This window comes from Schistocerca serialis, chromosome 2, assembly GCF_023864345.2.
Source record: "Schistocerca serialis cubense isolate TAMUIC-IGC-003099 chromosome 2, iqSchSeri2.2, whole genome shotgun sequence".
NCBI classification, from domain to species: domain Eukaryota; kingdom Metazoa; phylum Arthropoda; class Insecta; order Orthoptera; family Acrididae; genus Schistocerca; species Schistocerca serialis.
The window spans coordinates 880,191,413-880,215,341 of NC_064639.1; positions in this window are offsets into that span (position 1 = coordinate 880,191,413).

Here is a 23,929-nt window from a genome sequence, read left to right on the forward strand (position 1 = left end):
CCATGTTTAACTGTCGTTTAGAGTTACATCTCGTGCCAATGAAGGCAACTACGAAGCTGTCAGCTACAGCACAGCCTAGATCGCCTGACTCTAGCGCCAGTTCGACGCCAGCTGTGGACACTTGCTTGCCCCCAGCCTGCAGAACCAGTGCAACGTAGCCAGCCCGAGTGCAGTGGAGGTTTCCTCAATACACGACGACCAGCTGTCAGTATTTGAGTCCAGAGGCAGCCCAGCAAGAGCTACATTTTCTCTGTGATATTTTCGCACATTTACGCATATAACAAATCTACAAAACATCCTATTCTCTGAAACATCAATACAGAAAGCCACTATCAACAAAAATTAGTACGCTGCATCCTCAGCCACACAATCACGTTATGTTGCATTTTCTGCCACGTAACATCGTTATGAAACATGATTTGCGAAGCAACGCTGTTTTGTAGAAATCTCTGACTGGTAACGTCATTATGGAAGCAGCCACTGCGATACAAATTCGTCACGCACCATATATCTTCACTCTCTGCCATAAAATACCGTTACAAAGCAGCCTTTGCCATGTAAGGGAGGTACAAAGTACCTTCTGTCGCACAGCATTGGTAGGGAACACTCACTGACACGGAATTTTATCACAAACCACCCTCCACGTGCAAATTCGTTGAGATTGACCCCTACCACGCTACATGGCCACGAAGAACCATCCACTACAAAAAAGTCACGATGCACTCTGTGTCATGTAACATCGGTACAAAGCACTGTCTGCCATGCAGCATTTACACGAAGCACACTCTGCAACGCAAAGTGTTAGGAAGCAATCTCTTCCAAGTAACACTGGTACTGAGCTTCTACTATCACCTAACATATTTACGAATTACCCATTGTCACATAACATCGTTACAATACAACATCTGGCACGCGACGTTGTCACGACGCACTCTCTGCCATTCAGTACTGCAATTTGATAACGTTACTCAGCACCGTCTGCCAATGAACATAGTTAGGAGGAACCCTCTTCCAAGGAGCATCGTTATGTCGTTATGAAGCACTTTCTCCGACACTCAGAATCGGTACACAGCGCCCTCTGCAACGTAACATTTGTACAAAGCCCACTCTGTACCCTCCTGGCACGTAAAGTCGTCACGAAGCACTCTCTGCCACGTAGTATAGGTAGCAAGCACCCTTTGCCATGCATTATCACTATGAAACACTGTATGCCTCACGATATCATTATGAACAAACAACGTGCATGTGAAACATACTATATTACGCAACTTCGATATGCAGTATCCTATGCCATACAACATCAGTATGAAGGACTCTCTGCTATGCAGTATCGCTTCAAAGGATCCTCGGACATGCAACATTGACACAAAGCTGTCTCTGCCACTCAAAATCGTTACAAAGCACCGTCTGGCACGTAACTCGGTTATGAAGCACCACTTCCACAAAAAAAATCTGTTGAAAATCAAGCTATGAGACGAAAAATAACGACAAAGCAGCATCTGCATCATTGAGGCTGTCGTGACCACTTGTTGACTAATTGCGGGTTGGCTTCTTGGTATGATGTTTGTATCATGATTTTTCTGACGTTACGGTAGCACGAGTGGCCGACATAGCCAATGCCTCTCCCTTCATTGCTGATGGCGCACTGGAGTCGAGCTCGCGGCAGCAAATTACATTACTTCGAGCCAACATCTGAAGGGATTTCCCGGGTCATTCCAGCTGTGCTTCTCCCCATGCTACCTGCAACTGTTATTTGCTGCAGCACGAGGATCCAGGATTCGTTCACCTTGAGATTTTCCACTTTCTTGTTGAACTGGTTGTCATGTTTGTGGATCCCTGAAGAAGCAAACCCGACAGCTCCTCTCCGTAGGAAGAACACGCGTGTAGGCGAATTTTATTTCTCGGTCTTTCTCACATAATGCGTGCTCCGCAACTATCAGTTCCTCGACCTGTCCCATCCTGCAGTGCCGTTTATGTTCGACGCTTCTGGTGATGATGGATCATCCTGCCATTCCAATACAGACTTTTCCTCATGTACACGAAATGTGGTATACTCTCGATATTGCGAGTGGGTTCTTTTTGTACTTTACCCATTTGAAACTGTTTTTGCGCAACATACAGTCGATTCTGTCCACCTTCCTGGGGATGTGTGTCAGACTTTCATTATCGATTTAAATATACTCTTTATGCAGTGTCTGTGCAACATACGGCAGATTCTGTCCACCTCCCTGGGGATTTGTCACACAGAGTCTGTACCCAACACATCTTCATCTGATGTGTCACTTCGGTGAGTGACAGATCCCGTCACAGTTCTTATGTCACTGGCGGTGTACCCATCGCACCTCAGAAGTCTACTCCGCTGGTGCATCTCGCTGTGGCTCAGACATTCGTCTTGCACGATTTACGAGCATACTAATCATCCTTGTTTCCCGGATAGGGTGACGATTTGACAGTTTGTGCAGGTTTCCGTTAGATCCACTTCTTGCTCTGGAGAAGAGCTAAGTCACCCACTTGTTCAGTGAAGCCTTAGAGATTCACAAACATAACAGCAGCATCTACAAGAAGGAGGAGAGCCTGAAGGTGAATGGTTCCTTGATTCCCGTCCAGCAGTGATCGACCGATGCAGATAGCAAGAGTTGAACGATAGCGGAAATCGCCACAGGGAAGCCCTAGGACGCTGGCACGAAAGGCACATATAATCTGCAGCACCGAGTTCGACTCTAGTTCTCCATCATCAATGGAGGGTGAAGGATTCGCAATAACAGCCACTCGTGCTGGTTAAATTTGAGAAAAATCGTCTAACAAACACCGGTTACAGAACCTGACGCAGAAGCCAACAGGTAGTTTGTCGACGCAGTTTCTGCCAGTCATTACTTTCACCAAGCACCCTCTGCCAAGCAACACTGTTACGAAGCGTTCCCTGCTATGTGACACTGGTACAAAACTTCCGTTGCCACATGATATCGGTAAGAAGGAACGCCTGACGCATAACACTAGCAAGCAACATTCTTGCGGAGCACCCTCCCCAGACAGTAGCGTTACAAAACATCCTATCGTACACAGTGTTGCTATATAGCGCCTCTGTCCTGAAACATCATAACGAAGCACCTTCAGCCATGCAACATTGTTTTGAAGCAGTCTGTGCCACGCAATATCGTTTCAAAGCATTTTCTGCCACGTAACAGGGTTATGAAGTGCCCTCTGCTAGTGCCATTGTTACTAACCACTCTCTGACACATAAAATCAGTACGACGCGCGGTCAACACTCTCTGCCATGCAACGATGGTACAAATCAAACTCCGCTAAGTAATATCAGTCAAAAGCACATCGTTACATAACGTGACGTAGCACTTTAAGCTCCACAATGCCGTCACTAAGCAGCATCTGCCATGTACAACGGTTACGAAGCACTGTTTTCTATGTAACATGCAGGGGATACGCAAAATAATGTGAACATGGTAGTAATGGGGTGGTTGTGTTTGATAGTCAACGTGTCGCCTTGGACTGTGCGTGTTCAGTACGGACTACGTATCAGTGCAGGTTGTTTAAGAGTAGTGCGCACTTCGTATTTGGATTCTGAGCCCTAACAGAGTTCCAAAGAGGGCGGATAGCTGGGGGCCTGATTAGCTGAAGCAACAGTAACCAAGACTGTCAAGTTATTGAATGTTTCAAGAGAAACTATTCCAATAGTCTTGCACCCTACACATAACATGGAAAGACATCATCCCGCAAATGTAATTGTGGGCACAAATCGAAACTAAGTGACAGAAATCGTCTTACGCTAACATGAATCGTGTCAAAACAACACAAAACTATGGTGGCTAAAGTAACTGCAGAGGTCAATAGTCATCTTCGAGACCACGTGTCTATCGACACTGTCCGAGAATCTTCGTGGACGAGCTGCTGTACCCTAACCATTAGTGACGGCAACCAATGCAAAGAAGCGTAAGACATGGTGTCAGGAGCATAAATCCTGGGCGGCTGATCAGTGTAAACACGTCATATGGTTCGAAGACTTAACGTTTATGTTATTTCCAACATCGGGCCAGGTTTACGTCTGGAGAACGCCAAAATAAGTCTACAATCCTGATTGTTTGATTCCAACGGCTAACCATGAAAGCGGAACTGTAATGGTGTGGGCAGCCATACCATGGTATTCTGCTGGTACCATCATTACTCTCAAAAGCCGTATTACAGACAACGATTATATGAACATTTCAGGTGATCAGGTGCACCACACGATTAAAATGATAGTCTCCAAGAACTACGCCATATTTCAGGAAGGTAATGCACCCATTCACACAGCCAGGACAGTACAATGGTGGTATGAGGAGCATGCAACTGAACTGCAGCGTCTTCCCTGGCCAGCACAGTCTCCAGACCTGAACATTACCGAATCCTTGTGGGTGATATTGGTGCGCAGACTCCGGAGCATATTTTCGCCTCCCTCGTCAATACAGGAGTGAGAATAGGTTCTGATCGAAGAGTGGCATAACATTCCATTGTAGACTATACAATTACAATATGCCAGTGTTTCAAAAAGAATCGCAGTTGTATTACGAGCAAAAGGGGGTCCAACTCCTCGTTAATAAACTATTAGCAAGTAAGTACAGGTGCTAACATTATTTTGCCTATCCCCTGAGAAAGCACTCTCCCACACACGACTTCATTGCGAATTACTCTATGCCACGGAACGTAGTTCAGGAGCTACCTCTGATAAGCAACGTCCTGTGCTACGCAACATCAGTATGCACAACCGTATACCACACAACATTCGTAAGTAGCGTCTTCTTGCAACACAATATCGTCACGAAGCAGTCTCTGCAAAGCAACGTCTTTTTGTAGCACCCACTGCCAGACAACATCAGTACAAATTACCCCACGCCATGTTACATCATTACGATGCAACCTCTGCCGTTCAAAATCATTCAAAATCACCCTAACACACGTAATGTTGTTACAAAGCAGCATTTCCCAATCAAAAATCTTTTTACGAAACGCCTTCTGCCATGCAACATCATTATAAAGCATCCTCTGCCATGTAACGTCGGTAAGGAACAACCTCTGCCATGCAATATCGGTACAAAGCAGCTGCAGTGTCTGCCGTGTAACACTGGTATTAAGCACTCTTTGCTTTGCAACATTGGTTCGAAGCACCCTCTGCCACGTAATTTAGTTCCACAGCATTCTCAGCCACGCGAAAGAGTTACGAAACATCTTGTGCCACCATGCAACGTACTATGAAGCACCATCTGGAATACAAATTCGCCAGAATGCACCCTCGGACAAACAACATTGTTATGAAAGACCCTGTGCCATGTATTGCAGATACAAAGCAGCCTCTAACACGTGACATTTCGAAGAAACAACACAGTATTGGTATGAAGCAGCCTCTGTCACGAAACCTGCGCCACTGCACTGTTACGCCGCGAGGGCTACTGCGATTACAAGGAGTTTTGCCACTAATGAAAACAGTCATAAGTAGTCCATCACATTTTGAGAGGAATAGTGAGTTTCATACGTACAGCACTAACAGAAAACCACCTTCGTCGTCCTATAAATGGTGTCAGTGACTCACACATCATTTCAGTTCCCATGAACTAAAATTTACGATCTTCTTCCAGATGACGTAAAATATCTCACAGGTAACATGGCAAGTTTTAGATCTAGCCTAAAATCTTTTCCCCTGGATTGAACTGATAAGTGAGAAACTGACAGCTCTTAAAGAAAAAGTGTGGTTTTTCTGATCATACAGTCTAGGCGAAATTCAGGGCTGTATTTACTTCACTTGAAACCCTCTAACAGGCCGTGATCAACATGTAAAATATTCCCCTAACGTTTCGTCTTCACCTGCGGGAGACGTCCTCGAAGGTGAAGCGGCGAACTACATCAGAATTCGAGGGAGCGCCGAATATATAGGCAAGAAGTAAATTGACTGTTATTAAAATTCCAGTTCACTATGGGGAGCGAGAGAACGGGCAACGTAATTTTTTGGATGTGTGTATAATCAATCAAGTGGCTGGTACGTTGGGCTCTAAGGTATGTGCATAAGCCACGCATAGTGAGGAAAATCGGAAAAACGCCCAACGGGGAATTTGTTCTTCTATTTGTTAGTAAGATAACAGATCACATTGTGAAAGTGTTGGTATGTAAGGGGTTGAAACTATTTTCAGGCCCACTAGGAAGATAATAAATATTTAGGAGGGGCTTGCAGTAAGTAATGCAACCCATGTTTTTATCCGTCAGTTTCAGCTAAAGAAGTGCGGAATTTGTTGTGGGACATCGTGAAGTATTACTGCTTCAGCGCCTACAGTTTCGTGAAGTTCCGATGGGTGGTGGCGTTACACTTAGCCCCCAAAATTGGCGTCTGTAACGGAGCTGCGTTGTTTACCGTTACCTCTTTTCTGGGTAGCTGTTGTGGTCTAAAATTAATCTAGTTATTTCGTATAAGTCAGCGCACATTGTTACATGCGGTTTTAAATACGCGCGCAGGCGTCAGTAACAACCTACAGCGATTATAACGTAATGTAGCAGTTTAAATTCTGAATATTGCTTTTGGAACACCATGTACATTTTGAGCTCGAGTAAATGCGTCTTAAATAAACGCAGCGTGACGTAATCTCAATACGCAGGCAAAAAGTTATTCATTGTTAATGGAAATATTACCCTCTCTTTCAGTTAATGATAACATAACGTAACCTGCAGCTAACCCTGGATGATATAGAGTATGAAATGATTTATTTTCCCGGCAAATTAATCTAATGTTACACAGAAAGAAAGAATGGCACAGACACCTGCGTATTTTTAAATTAATTGCGAAGAATTTCTGTAATTTTATCGCTCTAAGAATTGAGTTAACTTTTAATCCTTTCAATTAACTGAAAATATCTTAAACCGTGGCCGGCCGGAGTGGCCGTGTGGTTCTAGGCGCTACAGTCTGGAACCGAGCGACCGCTAGGTCTCAAATTCGAATCCTGCCTCGGGCATGGATGTGTGTGAAGTCCTTAGGTTAGTTAGGTTTAATTAGTTCTAATTTCTAGGCGACTGATGACCTCAGAAGTTAAGTCGCATAGTGCTCAGAGCCATTTGATCCAATCTTAAACCCAAGGTGAAACTTCACCTAAGCCTTGCGGTATTGCATTTCTGAATAGGTTTCGTAATCAAAAATATTAACTAATTTTAATATTGAAAACTGACTGTAAAAATTCATAAAAGCTGTTAGAATTATTTTCCTTTGCAAGTGAAGCTCGCAAACATTGAAATATATTTTAATACACGTAATGGTGGACTCAAAGCCACCTAAACAGTCAAGCCAGATGGACAACCGACAGCACTATTATTATTATCTTTAAATAAATTTCATAAGGAGGGAGAGGTATTTTAGAAAAGAAATGTAAGATACTTTCAGTTAACAATATATTATAACCTTAAAGCTTAGACAGTAGTTATACATACATCGATCCTCGGGAGAGAGAAAACAAACAGGCGATAAACAGACAGCAAACAGGGGCGAGCAACATGGCTCTTGTGTACATACAGACATCAAAAGTAAGTTTTGCATCACCTCCGTTCCGAGAGAACCGGAACGTGTACAGAAAATTGGAATAGAGATCAACATAAACATCATTTCCGCCCTTTTTATTGCTCATGGAAATCACACATTACATGTTGTACCACCATACAGCGAGACCTTCAGAATTGGTGGTCCAGATTGCTGTACACACCAGTGCCTCTAATACCCAGTAGCACGTCCTCTTGCACTGATGGATGCACGTACTGGTCGTGGCGTACTATCCACGAGTTCATCAAGGCACTGTTGGACCAGAGTGTCCCACTCCCCAACGGCGATTTGGCGTAGATCCCTCAGAGTGGTTGGTGGGTCACGTCGTCCATCTATTCCAGGCATGTTCGATAGGCTTCATGTCTGGAGAACATGCTGATCACTCTACTCGAGCGATGTAGTTATCCTGAAGGATGTCATTCACAAGAAGTGCACTATCGGAGCTCGAAGGGCCGCGTGGGATTAGCCGAGAGGTCTGGGACGCTGCATTCATGGATTGTGCAGTTGGTCCCGGCGGAGGTTCGATCCCTCCCTCGGGCTTGGTTGTGTGTGTGTTTGTCTTTAGGATAATTTAACTAGTGTGTAAGGTTAGGGACTGATGACCTTATGACCTTAGCGGTTAAGTCCCATACGATTTCACGGACATTTGAACATTTTTTGGAACGCGAACTGTCCTCCATGAAGACGAACGCCTGGCCAATATGCCGCCCCTAACGTTGCATTATCGGTCGGAGGATGGCATTCACGTATCGTACAGTCGTTATGGCGACTCCCATGATCACCAGCGGCGTACGTCGACCCCAAATAATGCCACCCCAAACTGTAAGGCAACCTCCACCTTCCTGCACTCGCCGGACAGTGTGTCTAAGGCGTTCAGCCTGAACGGATTGCCTCCAAACACCTTTCCGACAATTGCCTGATTGAAGGCATATTCGAAACTCATCTGTGAATAGAACGTGATGAAAATCCTGTTGTTGCGCCCATCTGTACCGCCCTGCATGGTGACGTGGTTGCAAAGATGGACCTCGCTATGGACATTGGGAGTGAAGTTGCGCATCATGCAGCCTATTGCACACAGTATGAGTCGTAACACGACGTCCTGTGGCTGCATGAAAACATTATTCAACATGGTGGCGTTGCTGCCAGGGTTCCTCCGAGCCATAATCCATAGGTTGCGATCATCCACTACAGCAGTAGCCCTTGGACGGCCTGTTCCTATCTCTCTGTATCTCCTCCATGTCCGAACAAGATCGCTTTGGTACACTCCGAGATGCCTTGACACTTCCCTTGTCGAGAGCCCTTCCTGGCACAAAGTAACAATTCGGACGCGATCGAACGCGGTATTGACCCTCTAGGCATGGAAAACTACAGACAACACGAGCCGTGTACCTCCTTCCTGGTGGAATGACTAGATCTGATCGGCTATCGGACCCTCTCCGTCTAATAGGCGGTGCTCATGCGCGGTTTTTTACGTCTTTGGGCGGGTTATGGACATCTCTGAACAAAGGGACAGTGTCTGTGATACAATATCCATAGTCAACGTGTGTCTTCAGGAGTTCTGGGAACCGGGATGATGGAAACTTTTTGATGTGTGTATATTACACTTCAAGTTCCATGCTTTCATGGAACATATTGAAATATAGTATCGTTTATCTTTGCGATTAATGGAAAATATTTACAGTATTTGTCACAGAATATTATCAGAATCGACAAAATGACTTATAATATTACAGGCATTATTTCCCTTCTTTTTAGATTTCATTAATACCAGTTGGCCGGCCGGGGTGACCGAGCGGTTCTAGGCGCTATGGTCGCAGGTTCGAATCCTACGTCGGGCATGGATGTTTGTGCTGTCCTCAGGTTAGTTAGGTTTAAGTTGTTCTAAGTTCTAGGGGACTAATGACCTCAGGTGTTAAATACCATAGTGCTCAGAGCCATTTGATCCACTTCTTATACTATCCGCGACAATAAGGTCCACCTTCAGCTCTTGAGAACCATATTCTCTCTGACCTCTGATCTCTGTTCCTCTATCTGGCATTCTTGCGGCGACGAACTCTTGCCACAACTTATCATGTTTTTTCACAGACCAGAAATTCTCTAAAAACTTCTCTTCCAACTCCAAGAACGTCAAATTTGACGAGTCTGAGTTCAAACTCCATGTTTTTGAACTATCAGCCATAGCACCAACTGATAAATGAATCTTCTCCCGATCTCTCACGCTCTATAGTTGAACGTATTCACAATTTTTTATGAAATCCGTCGGATGCTAGCCTCCCTGTTTGGTTTGACGTTGTATTTATCCTCTTTACTCAATAGCTCTGATTCTTGCATGGCATAAGGAGTACTACAAATGGTTTCCAAGTGGCCAAACATAATCATTTCCAGTCGGAGATCGGTTCAGATGGACCAGAGGACCCAATCCATTCCACGTAAACGTAGCCCACACAATTATGGAGGCACCTCCAGCTTGCACAATGCCACTTGGGTCCATGGCTTGGTGGGGTCTGCGCCACGCACAATCCCTGCCATCAGCTCTTACCAAGTGAAGTGGGGACTCACGTGATCAAGCTATGCTTTTCCAGTCGCCAAGGTACAAACGGTATGGTCACGAACGTAGGAGAGGCGGTGCAGAGGATGTCGTGCTGTTAGCAAAGGCACTTGCGTCGCTCGTCTGCTGCCATAGATCATTAACGTCAAACTTCGCCGCTCTTCCCTAACGGATAGCTTCGTCGTAAGTCCACATTGACTTCTGCGGTTATTTCACGCAGTATTGCTTTTCTGTTAGGGTTGAGAATTCTACGCGAACGCGGTTACTCTCGGGCCTTAAGTGAAGTCTGTCGGCCACAACGTTTCCATGGTAAAAGGTAGTGCTTGAAATTTGTAATTGTTGACAATTTCTTGAAACTGAGCAATTTGAAGTATTGAATCCCCTAACGATATCCGACAAGTCACAGGCGTCTAGCTACAATTGTACTTCCACATTCAAAGTCTGTCGTATGGCCGTAATAACGTTGGAAACTCTTTCACATGAATTACCTGAGCACAAATGACACCTCTAACAATGCGAAATGAGTATGCGATTCTGCAGCCATCAGTATTGTTCATATCGCTATACAATGACTTCAGTCTCACATTTATCCAAGTAAAATCCTGAACTGCCATCATTCCTCTACTTTACTAGCTGTCGTCATGTATTTTATCCTGGCATTTCGCCTTTTATTTTTTTAAATTTAGAATATTAGAAGTCAAGCCCCTTTTCAACAGAAAAGTCTTAAAAACCATGCCACGGTAACCACGATTAACCGAATCCACCGATTCCATGTGTGATCGATTAATCTTTTATTTTTAAAGTACAACAAACTAATGTCAAAGAACATTGGAATGTTTTTGTAGCATTGATAGTTTTTCTTTTTAACTGCGAAAATTGCAATTTTAGCTGTTATATTAGATGTGTTTGCTTTCTATGACGTTTAACGTGGTACACAATAACGTTTTAAGTTACTGGAAAGACAATTCTTTGATGCCTAACGAGCTACTGCAAAACAAGCGCTCTATCGTCTTGTTTTACGATCGGTTAACGCACAACGTAACTGCTGCCTTGCGTATCGTAACAAAACACCCTCTTAATCGCCACTCTCAGTTCCCAGATACCGAAAGCCTAATGTTCGCTCAGCTGACAGTTTGTATTTAATCTGCGCTATATAACTGTCGCTATTTTCTGATTCTAACAATATCTAATTACTGAACTGACAATGTGTAACCTAACGGAATATCGTACATTTTAGACACCTGTTTTTCTTTCGGATCTATCTCCAAAGCGCTGTGGGTATAATGTAGTTCGATTTGCAATAATTTCGACAGACGAAAACGGATATTACATTAAATAAACACTTCTCTGCCTTCCTTAAAGTTTTCAAAAAATAGTTCTAATGGCTCTAAGCACTATTGGACATAACATCTGAGGGCTTCAGCCCCTTAGACTTAGAACCACATAAACTTAACTAACCTGAAGACATCACACACATCCATGCCCGAGAAAGGATTCGAACCTGCGACCGTAGCAGCATGGCGGTTCCGGACTGAAGCGCATAGAACCGCTCGGCCACAGCATCCGGCAGTTGCAGTTTTATCTTCACCACAGTAGCGAACGGATTGTAGACTGGTGTAATATTGCTGTTCGACGATACTAATTATGTGCAAATTTGTCATCCCCAGCATTGAAAGAGCAGTTTCACTGCATTCTTTCAGATATTATTTAACTTTCACTGCAATGAAATTATAATGTTACAATTAATTTTCAATGTTCTGCATAGAACCAAGATGTATACAAGCTGTGAGGTATTGTCGTAACTCAATGGCTGCTATCTTTAAAATTCGTAGTGATGCACTAATGAACACTGAATGACTTAATATCACGTGAAAGCTCTCTGAAAATCTGAAGTATTAAGTGAATTAGCAATCTGACCACATTATTTTATTCCTACACAAACAATTTTAAAACTGCGCTTTCCAGTTGAATGCACTTTTGACAAAATTTCATTGCCATGATTCTGATACTATTTATACGAACATCTAACTGTTTAGGTTTACACAAAATTATTTAAACAAACAATTATATGGAATCGATTATTCAGTTTGTGACTTTAGGATAATCACTTTAACAGATACGTTTAAGTAACTTAATGGATACAACAAAAAGATGTGACGTCTGTGGCTGTAATATTCTTTACACTTCTGATTACTTAGTTGCAAAAAAAGGTCTTGCCACGTTTATCGTGATTGTCGTGGTGCAGCAGTTGAAGACCGTAGAAAGATAATGGCTAGGGTTTTCACGCCTCCGTTGCGTCGGCTCCAAATTCCACCTTGGCTCCGACAAACTGCCATTTCTGACGACGCCTTTAAAACACAAACACCGCTGCCACTCAATCTTTCGCTCGATTACGCACAGTTACAGCCCTCACAAAATTCTGACATCGCCAAACGTCGCACTCAGCAGGCTACGCAACCTACGACTGCTGTGTTTTCATTTCTTTCCTCCTTCCCCGCCACTTGGCGCCAAGGTTACCCACACAACCATGAGCTGAAAACACAAAGTGAATTCCCTACTTTCTTACTTGCTTTGTCAAAAGTAAGATACATATTCTAATAACGTGTGAATATTACAGTCTGTATAATTATAGGAATCAATAATTGTTACGGCTTTAGCTTCTTTAAACAATTTCTATTATTCCATTTACTTTTTAACAACTGTCAAAAACATTTTACATCGTTAGAAAAATCAACACCTTTAACAAGATATGAAAACACCGATACTTCTATATATCGTTTTTTATAGTCATGGTTTGGTTGAAAAATTTTAATGAATTTTTTAGTCAAACCTATGGTGTTAGATCATAGGAGATTTATGTGAAAGACACCATCAAATGGAGCTTCCTTCACGCACCCATGTGGAAGGTAAAATACTACTGTATGTCACCACAGTTTTTCGCTGTGACACCAACAGCACATGTGACCTGAAAATCGCAAGAGGGCGAAATTAATTAATAGCGTAAAACAATGAAATAAAGTCTTTGGTTTAAAAATTAATTAACTTAATGTGATGCACTGATTGCCTTAGTAAATTCGAAGTTTTATGGACCCTTTTATACCGAAGTCTATCGGGCCTCAAAGTCCACACCTTATCGATAAAATGTGCTAAATTCCGAATAATGTGGCATAGCATAATGTCCTCGAAATTGCGCCATGGGCTTCAAATCTGATTACAGCATCTTTGTGTAAGGACGACCATTCAGTAGTTGGGTCAACTCTCGAAGTAAGTAGTCTGTGTGTTTTTTATCGACCTTGCAGTAAGTAAATACGTTCAACGGTCTATACGCGTTAGAACTGTAGACTTCACGTGATGTTAAAACAGTGACATGACACATATGATGATAGGACATGCGTTACTTTTAGTCTTTACGGCTCAATCCGAACATGGCTGGATGATTTAGAGTTGAAACATTAGGCGGAAATAAAATTTGGTTACCGCAAAATTCCTGTATTCTTAAGCACCATGAAGTATGCCGTTTATCGATGAGATAGTAATTTTGTCAGTGACGTCAAAGGACTTGGTTGATGAGTTAAATGAAATAGAGACTATAGAATGTGTGCCGACAATGTATAGGAAGGCTAAATGAACAAAGTCGAACAAAATCCGGTACTGCTGACGTAATACGGTAAGTAAAACGAACTGTGGCGTCTATGTAGTGGAAATATTGTTGTTTTCGTTAGTAATTTCCTTATTACTTCACGCCGAGGACAGCCGTTGAACCTCTGACTATGTGTGAATATAATATATAAAGCAAATATCAACCGTGTTATTCTTAGAAGGTACGCTTAGCACTGTAACGATCATTGCAATCTGAGAGGATAAAAAGGAGCATAAATTATACTTACATCCTCTCGCAGCTGAATAGTTCACATACTCGTGTAACGCCACAATGTTATGAATAATCCCTAACAGGAAAGAACAGAAGATAACGATGAGTACATTCAGGTTACTAGATACATACGAGAAATATGTATTCCTGTGTTACCTTAATAGTAATAATCCAATTTACCAGCACCACAGGATCTGCCACGTCCCTGAGCATTGTACAACATAAAAATTCCATTGCACACACAGACAAAAACACAAACATACAAACACAGACACACACTCAAAAAATCGCGCGAGGAAGGAATTATCTGACTGCGACGGAAATCAGTAGATGTGATTACATATACAGACAAACGAATGATTACAGTATCAGGAGATTTGGGTGAATTATTCTAGAGAAAGAGCTTCACAAATTGAGCAATTCAAAAATGTGTTAGTCCACTTCTGGCATTATGGAAGAAGTTTACGGCTTAGCGTTAACTGACAGAGTTGCTGCATGTTTTCCTGAGGGGTTTCGTACTAAATTCTGTCCAATTGGTGCATTACATCGTCAAAATCCCTAAATGGTTTGAGGGACCTCCCCATAATGCTACAAACGTTCTCTGTTATGGTAGGGTAGCTTGCTAGCGAATGCCCACGGAAACACGTCTATCAAAATAAACACGTTGTACAGGTGCTGACAGTTTGAGTACGGGAGTCCTTTATTTCAATAAAAGAAAAGGGATTTTTTTTTCCCTAAATGCGTGAGCTATGGATGGCAATGGATCTTCACAAAGCCGTGCACGGGCCCCGGGTTGGCGACACGTCAGTTTTTTCCAGTATGTGCCGCTATCCCACGGCTTGTTCACGTGCTCGACGAAAAACAACGTTTCAGCTGACGGGGTGACGCTTAGGGAAGCGTCGCTTGCCTAGTCAGAGCCCCTACAGCAGCCAATCAGAAAGGTCCAGGAGATCACGTGTGGGCGCCCACCGCGCCGAGCTGCGCGAACGAGGCGTGTGGATCGCTCTCTTTTACTGACAGGCCCCCGACGAGATGAGACGCATTGGCCCGTTGCCTCCGTGCACTTTTCGAGCCCCGGCTCAATCTGCTTGCGCCTTAGGGCCGCTAAACTCACATTAATGTACCCCAGCTAGGTCATCAGTAATTTTTTTTTTTCAATAAACGGGAGGCAGTTTGCCGACTGGAGTTGAAAAATTAACTCTTGTTCTTTTTTAGACCCCACTTCCACCTCAGCCACATCCTGACATGTACAACTGGTGTCAGTGAAGTGGAATGTGACCCACCATGCGGTCTAACAAGTATTGAAATTACGGCTAGATGCCGGGACCTTTTCTTTGACCTGGGGCCACGCAGTAAATTAACTTCTTGAGGTGCTGGAAGCACCGATACGACACTGCATTATTACGTGCCGCTGTCCCTGTTGCCGTCGCGTCGGCCCTGGTGGTCCCTTTTATTTCAGCATTAACGCACGCGATACAGCGACATCGCCGCGCGTTGACCATCACGCCGCCAGCTGAGCCGCAGTCAGCCGGATGCCACTGTATCAGATGCTGCCGGGGCAGCACTTCTCACCACCGCTGTAGCGTCGCTGCGCAGCCTGCAGTCAACGCCCGGCTGGCGCTTCGTCTGCCTTCGCAGCCGCCGCCAACGTCGCCTTCGCCGCCGCTGCCAACGTCGCCGCCTCCAGCATAATGAAGTAGTGTAAGTCGCGAGCAATTTCAGTAGCCTGGCCTCGCAATCTTTGTAGCAATTCCTTGAGTTGTTTGTGAAGCCATTTTGTAAACATGCCTGACACCCGTTCAAATAAGCAGGCAGGAGCTGCTGCCGAAATTCCTGGCGCAGACCCTGTCATTATGTTAGAGGAACAGATAAGACAGTTAACCGAGCAAAAGATGGAATTGTAAGAGCAGTGCAATGCGCTAGCGGCGGAAAGCAACAAAAAAGTTACAATTGAACAAGCAGCTGCAAGCGCTAGTCGCGCCTCTGCGGTTAGCACAGTTCCGCCTATGTCCACTCTTGTTGGCAGTTTCCCTGCCGTAAATTTCATCCCGACTTTCGAGGGTAAAACTAACGAAAATGTAACGACATTTTTGCAGTGTGTCAAAGATGTAGGTAGGACTTGTGGCTGGCCTGATAGTTTCCTTTTGAGTGTGCTGAAGCTGAAACTAGCAGGAGGCGCTCGAACACATGTTGAGTCAGTCGACGCTCTGCGAGATGCTATCACTTTTGAAGCCTTGGCTAAAGGGTTAGCAGAGCGCTATTCCGATAAGAGAGGTGTCAGTTATTATCAGGATTTGCTGTCTACCTTACGACAGAAAACCAATGAAGATTTAGAAGTATTTGCTGATCGAATACGCACGGTATCGTGTCGCATTTACGTGCTTAGCAACTGCCAGGCTCGTAATGAAGTTTTAATAGAGGGAGCAGAAGCAAGGGCTATAGATGTGTTCATTCGAGGGATTAACCCGCAAACCGGGACAGAAGTGAAAATGGCTTCCCCTACTACATTGCACGAAGCTGTGCGAATTGGCTGGTTCAAATGGCTCTGAGCACGATGGGACTCAACTGCCGTGGTCATCAGTCCCCTAGAACTTAGAACTACTTAAACCTAACTAACCAAAGGACATCATACACATCCATGCCCGAGGCAGGATTCGAACCTGCGACCGTAGCAGTCGCACGGTTCCGGACTGCGTGCCTAGAACCGCGAGACCACCGCGGCCGGCTACATGAGGAAGCAAGGAGATTTGTTCGTAACCCATCGTGAAGTAACGAGTCGCGGCGTGTGTTTCTTAATGATGCAAAATGTCAGCGTTGCGGGGAGTTTAATCATAATGCCGCGGGCTGCCGCGCACCGTATTGTGGCAGATGCCACAAGATTGGGCACACTAATGCTACATGCCCCCAAAACTATGTAACCAGACAAAGGCAGCAAAATGTTCCACAGACAAATAGGCAACGGGGTAGTTACCAACAGGGAAAAGGTCGGGAGGCAGGCTCAGCCACCAACTCTCGCCCCCGATAAAAGTAATGAAACCGGTGTATAAAAAACAGCAGAACGATGAGGTGGCAAATGTTTTGCTAGAGGGTAAACTCAGGGGTAGAACAATTAGAGTGTTAGTAGATACGGGAGCACAAACTAGCGTGCTGTTTGTCCCCTATCACGACAAGCGGAGGTAGAAACCGCCCCGCTATCACATTGCTGGATTGGGTGAGGGACTGATCATTCCTGCCGGGTTATCTTTCGTTAGTTTTAAGTTAAGTAAAAAATCATATGGTTTTAATATGAAGGTTGAACGGAAACGTAGGAGGGACTTTGATATCATTCTAGGCAATGATTTCCTCAGTGAGTACCAAGGGGTAATCGATTATAAGAGGCACACCGTCCGATTTGGTGAGGAAACTCACTTTTTCGGCGGCGTTCGACCGAAAACGTGCAAGGAAACTATGAGGGACGGCCGCTCTCACAGGATCCGACAGAGCCGCGTACATGGCCCATTAAATTGTTACGCCCAGTTACCAGTGAGAGTGGGACAGGCAAGGTTCTATGGATTGATATCAAAGCTCCACTGCCTACTAGTACAATCGTTTTTGTGGATCCGCTCCGTCAAAATGATGAGTAGGACAGGTTACAAGTTCATGTGAAGAGAGATTTATGTGCTGTAGAGAGAAAAGGAAAGAAGTTTTGTGTACCTGTATGTGTCGATAATTTTGGTTTGAGAAAGATAGTGATTCCTCGTGGAACAGTTTTAGCAAGTGGTCAGGAAATAGGAGATGATGATTTTTCAGTGATAAATGAAGGTATGAGTCAAAATAGGAAGCAGTTCCCTATTAGAAGTGTGCGTACCATGATGCCCTCTTTGCAAAAGCAATTTAATGAAACGTTAGAGCATTTGAGTAAAGCAGAGCAGAGGCTAATATGGCCCGTATTGGAAGAATTTGCGTGGTTGTTTGAGGAAAGGCAATATTTGCCTGCTACTGACTTCATACAGCACGAGATTCCCACCGGGGATGCTAGACCTATATCTCAAAAGGCATATAGGATCCCTTATCATTTACAACCAATAGTGGAAGACACAGTTCAACAGCAGCTAGCAGCAGGGATTATTCAACCGTTTGCCAGCCCCTGGTCGTCCCGAATCGTTCTGTTTTGTCAGAAACCAATCAATGGCGAGAGGAGTTATAGGCTCTGTGTTGATATGAGAGCCGTGAATAAAGTAACAACACCTGATACTTATCCTTTGCCTCGTATTGACGAAACCCTAGATCAATTAGGAAACTGCAAGTATTTCACCACTTTAGATATGCGATCAGGGTATCATCAGATTCCTATAGCTCCCAAGGACAGACCTAAAACCGCCTTTATTGTGCCTTCGGGTTTGTATGAGATTTTACGCATGTCATTTGGTCTCAGGAATGCTCCTGCAACCTTTCAAAGATTTGCTGATTTATTGTTACGCGGTTTAAAGCCCACTACATGTTTAGTTTATTTACACGATATTATTGTATTTTCTAGAACTATTGAAAAACATGCAGAAAGGTTGAGGTGTGTTCTGTCACGTTTGCAGAGTGCCCATTTAAGTCTGAAGATAGAAAAATGTTCATTTGCACAGTCACAAGTCCAGTACTTGGGACATGTCATTAGTGCTGAAGGTGTCAAACCAGATCCTCGGTTGACTGAGGCTGTGAGAGATTTTCCCACCCCAACCAATGTAAAAGAGTTACAGTCACTGCTTGGCCTATATAATTACTATCGCCGGTTTGTGAAAGATTATGCCACCATAGCTAAACCACTAACCAAGTTGTTGAAAAAAGGTGCAGTTTTCGAGTGGTCAGAGGAATGTGAAGTAGCGGTAAAGAAGATTAAAGAAGTACTAACAAGCTCACTTCTGTTAGTCTATCCATATTTTGAAAAACGTTTTATTCTTGCAACCGATGCCTCAGATTTAGCTCTGGGTGCAGTCCTTAGCCAAGCATATAACGGAGAGGAAAGACCTGTTGGGTATGCTTCCCACCAGATGAATCAGGCTGAAATAAATTATAGTACTACTGAAAAGGAATTGCTTGCACTTATGTTCGAGGTAAACTATTTTAAATCTTATTTGTATGGTAGAAAGTTCACAGTAATTACAGATCACGCGGCACTAACTTGGATGTTGAATTTGAAAGATCCTAGCAGTCGTTTAACTAGATAGGCTTTAAATCTTGCCGAATATGACTACGAGGTTAAGTATAAACCTGGTAGACTGCATTCTAATGCTGACGCCATGAGTCGTAAAGTAAGGGTAGTTCAAATAAATGATGTTTTGATTGAGGAACTGAAAGAGGCGCGAAGCCGAGAAGTTGAGTGTCATAGGTATATTACCTGTGTAGATTTCATTACTGAAGATGGTATTTTATACTGAAAGACTGCGGGTGGTAATAGAGTTGTAATTCCTAAGGAGCTGCAGTCCAGAATAATAGCTCAATGCCATGACAGTTTGCAAGCATGCCATAATGGGCGAAGAGCAACAAATGCAAGGATAGTTGCACGGTATTGGTGGAAAAACAGAAAAAAAGATGTCAAAAGTATATTCAAAATTGTTTACCTTGCGCTCAAAGAGCACCCCCTCCGAGGACCAAAATACCTTTGCAAAGCCTTCCAGAGGCGACGAGAACATTTCAGAATATTGCCCTCGATTTCGTCGGTCCTTTTCCACAAAGCAATCAAAACAATAAATATATCCTGTCCATTATGGACCACGTTCCTCGATACCTTATTTTGGTACCTCTCGCTGATATGACAGCAGAGACAGTTGCTAGAGAATTTGTCAATCACTTAGTTTTGCCTTTCGGCAGCCCTGACGCTGTTCTAACAGACCAAGGGACGAACTTTATGTCGGCTTTATTGGTTCAAGTGTGCAAGCTTCTAGGAATCAAAAAGTGGAGAACCACCCCCTTTCATCCAAAGGCAAATGGCCGCCTGGAACGTGTCCACAGGACAATTAAGAAAATGTTAAGTTACTATGTAAACAAAACGCATTCAGATTGAGACCGTTATATCAATATAGTCGCTTCAGCCTATAATAGCCGTGTCCATGAGTCAACAGGCTATAGTCCTTATGAGATAGTTATGGCAAACCTATGAATTCACCTTTTGAATTGGACAAACTGCCGCCAGGTGTGGACATAACTGAAGTCAAGAGGTTAGCTCGCCGTTTTAAGTCAATTTGGAAACAAGTTCAAACCAATAATTCCAAAGCCACCAAAAAACAATTACAGCGGAGTAATAAGAATGCAGTAATGCCCCTTTACAAGCCTGGAGATTTAATCTTGTTGCACAACCCAACAGTAAGACGAGGAAGAAGAAAGAAGTTTGCACCTCAATATGAGGGACCGTATCCTATCATTCGGTTAACCTCTCCAGTAAATGCTGAAATCCAGTTGCCAGATCGGTTAGTGATAGTACATTTTGATCATCTGAAACCCTTTTATGGAAAAGCACCTTCCCTTACGACAGTTTTGCCTGATCCATCGCCTAGTAGTGTATCAACTATGCTAGGACCTACAGTGAGTAAAGTAAAGAAAAAGAAGGTAAAACCATTACCTGCCAGATCTAGATATTCCTTAAGAAACAAGCATCCTTATGCATTGAGGTCAAGAGACTAAGTTCGTATCTTGTTTTGTAGTGTATCAAGCGTAGCTGTTAACTCATATTTATTTGAAGTTTCATGTAATACTTGTTCAGTTGCATGCGCTGCTGCAGCCTTAAGTGTAGCTTACTAATATGCAAGTGCAGAGTGTAGAGTAAGTAGTGAGCAAGCAAAGTGCTGGAAGTATGGGTTGGAACGGCAGTATAATTTTATTCGATGAGGAGATATCTGCTCAAATAGTACGATAAGTTGTCGCAAGGGCTCCTAACCACTTCCTGAATGCAAAAAGTAATTGACAAATAATACGAGACTATCATGGTCCTACACTAACACGAGTTTAAAACTCAATCCTGGGATATTAGATCAGTTATAGCCACTGTTTGTACCTCCCATGTAATTAAATTCTCGAGAGCTTAAGGTTACGGAATGATTACAACTGCCCACATTTTCTGCAGTTCCTGTGTATCACACTAGAGGATATCAGACCCAATGCTTGTAATCGCTGGGTCACTCTCATACTACATTCATCTGCCTCGTCGTAAATATCACACCACATCTCTCTCTCTGTTTCCCACCCTGAGAGTACAAATCCATGATTGAACTATGGAGCTTACCCCAGAGTTTAATTTACGTATCAGTAAGGTAACAGGACGAGAATAGTGAGGTTTTGGAATCATTTATTACCGAAAGAAATAATTACACAGGGCCACAGCAATTTTAATGATATTTCTTTTCACACGTTGCACTGTCCATCTACACCTATGCAAAGTACGTATGACTATCAGTAACAAAATACACCTACTAGTGCCAATGTAATGAAAGAGAGTTGGTAGCTGCACCGAAGTTTTAGCGCGTCATATGCCTACACTGAAATGCTGGAGAGTATGCCAAAGAACGTAGAAAGGTAAGTGTTCTGTGAAGAGGAGTGATCTGTGTTATGGTACCTGGTTATGGGAACTACACTTGTAGTATTTATGCCAGTCATCCTCCATACGACAGTACTGGTAACTTCCCTTTTGAATATCGCTGCAATAGCTATTAACCACAAATCATTTTGTCAAATAAAGTACACCTTTTCATAATGATGTCTGCCGACGTACACAACACAAATTGCTATCTTTTAAACGGAACTTTTATTGATTGCCTAGCAGAAGCTAGTGAAAACTTTTCCCAGGTTAGAAGCCAAGTGAATATTCAATGTAAATTCTTGAATACTATGTGATGAAAAAGTAACTTATATAGTCCAAGTCCACATAGAAAGATCGTTGTCTATGCGCTGACGTATACTGGCACTACTACGCAATTGGTAGAGGACTCAATCATTTCTAATGTAATGCATCTCAGTTAGTATAGCGTCCAATAATATTTCTCCGCTATCTTGGAAAACAGGGATTAAAAGTTTTTGTGTCCCGCCGTTAAAGAGACTATTGGTATTCGCGGTTGCAAGTTAAAGGAAGTAGTGCCGCTCTTGGGCGTCTTCGGGCGTACTCCTTCGACATACACATTCAGGAATTGGCGGATATACATAAGTTAGTGTAGCCGGCCACTACGATGTGCATTTCTGTATCCAACCTGGCTATGTACTGAAGGGAGCTGGGCTCGGAATCGCCCGATAGAGAGCACTACATTAAAAAGAATAAGAATCTGAATCGTAGTTAGAGATGAAGTATTGAGTATCGCAACTTCACTAGTTCGGCATAGTCAAACACTAGTGTACTAAAGTCATTCACCCACATAGTGACAAAGAACAGGCCACGCCATCGTAGGCAAAAATAAAACCTAACTAAGCGTACGAAGAAGCGCACAGCTGACTGATAGAGCGTCCTTGCTGGAGGCGCCAGAGCAGCGCATTCCGTTGGACACGCAGCCGCACGCACACCCACACACCAGTACACACTACGTCGAATGAATCACTGTGCCACATTTTGTCATTTGTTACGTTATCTAATGAACCACACACGTCCTAGTTGATGAATTACACTTCTACAAGAAGTATCTTATACCTAACCAAACGCAAATTACATAAAACACACAAGTAAACGAAATTATTCCTACCTTATCTACAGCCTTGTAACTAATTCACACTCTTATGCTGTCTTAAATGCAACCTAGGGCGTTCAACGAGAACGTATGAGAATTACAGGATACACAACTGCCGTGATACGCCATGAAACGGATTCTGCACTGCTAGTGTAAATACGTCTCACATATACACATTTGCGGTCTTCGACAATGCAGATAATCATTTTTCTTAGCTAATGAACAAGAGAACACTATTAGCTTTCATACGAGTGATCAGTATAGAAGGCTAACTCAGACAATTATTCACTGTTTACATACGACACACATAAAATTATGTCTTACTGATCGCAACAGCGGCTCACCGAACAGACGCCACAGGTAAGTCATGGATCGTCGAGATGTCGCCGTGGTGCCGGCCGAAGTGGCCGTGCGGTTAAAGGCGCTGCAGTCTGGAACCGCAAGACCGCTACGGTCGCAGGTTCGAATCCTGCTTTGGGCATGGATGTTTGTGATGTCCTTAGGTTAGTTAGGTTTAAGTAGTTCTAAGTTCTAGGGGACTAATAACCTCAGCAGTTGAGTCCCATAGTGCTCAGAGCCATTTGAACCATGTCGCCGTGGTGCTACAGTACGTGCTCAGGTAAGTCTCCAGGACTAGGCAGATACGTGATAGAAAGACACACACCTACTGACCATAATAGAGGCAGAGTTAATAACAGCTGGTCAGCGCAATTACTCATGCAAGTCTATACTTCGAGTCAAGCTCAATAGGGTATTCTTTCTTCACTAACGTTTTCCAGTCTGTTCCTTTAGCAGTGGTCCCGCTAGATAGTGGATAGGAAGCGAGGATCTCGTCAATCCATTCAAGTGCGTCACTAATTAAAAGACGAGACGCTCACGTATCCTCGCAGCCGTCGTTATTCAGCATGGAATAGCATAGCTATAGACAAAATATGCATACTTTACCATAACAGAGTAAGTAGATTTAAAGAAAGAACCATTCATTAGAGAGTGTGGCAGGGGTTGTAGGTGGTAAAAACAAGAGAGAGAATCTCATCATTTCACTGCCACGATTTTATTACAATTTAACACCTCAAAGAATTACATTTGACTCACGTCACCACAGTCCCACTCGCTCCTATTTGCTATTACCGTCATTTACGCACTTTGTACCGATCACACCACCTTGCATTACAAGTTATGTTCTCACACACCCAGTAATGCATGTCCTTAGTATTAATAGCCATGGACCATGACAGTCTCCTTTCAAGTGACGTAATTCGTCCGGAATTAAATGT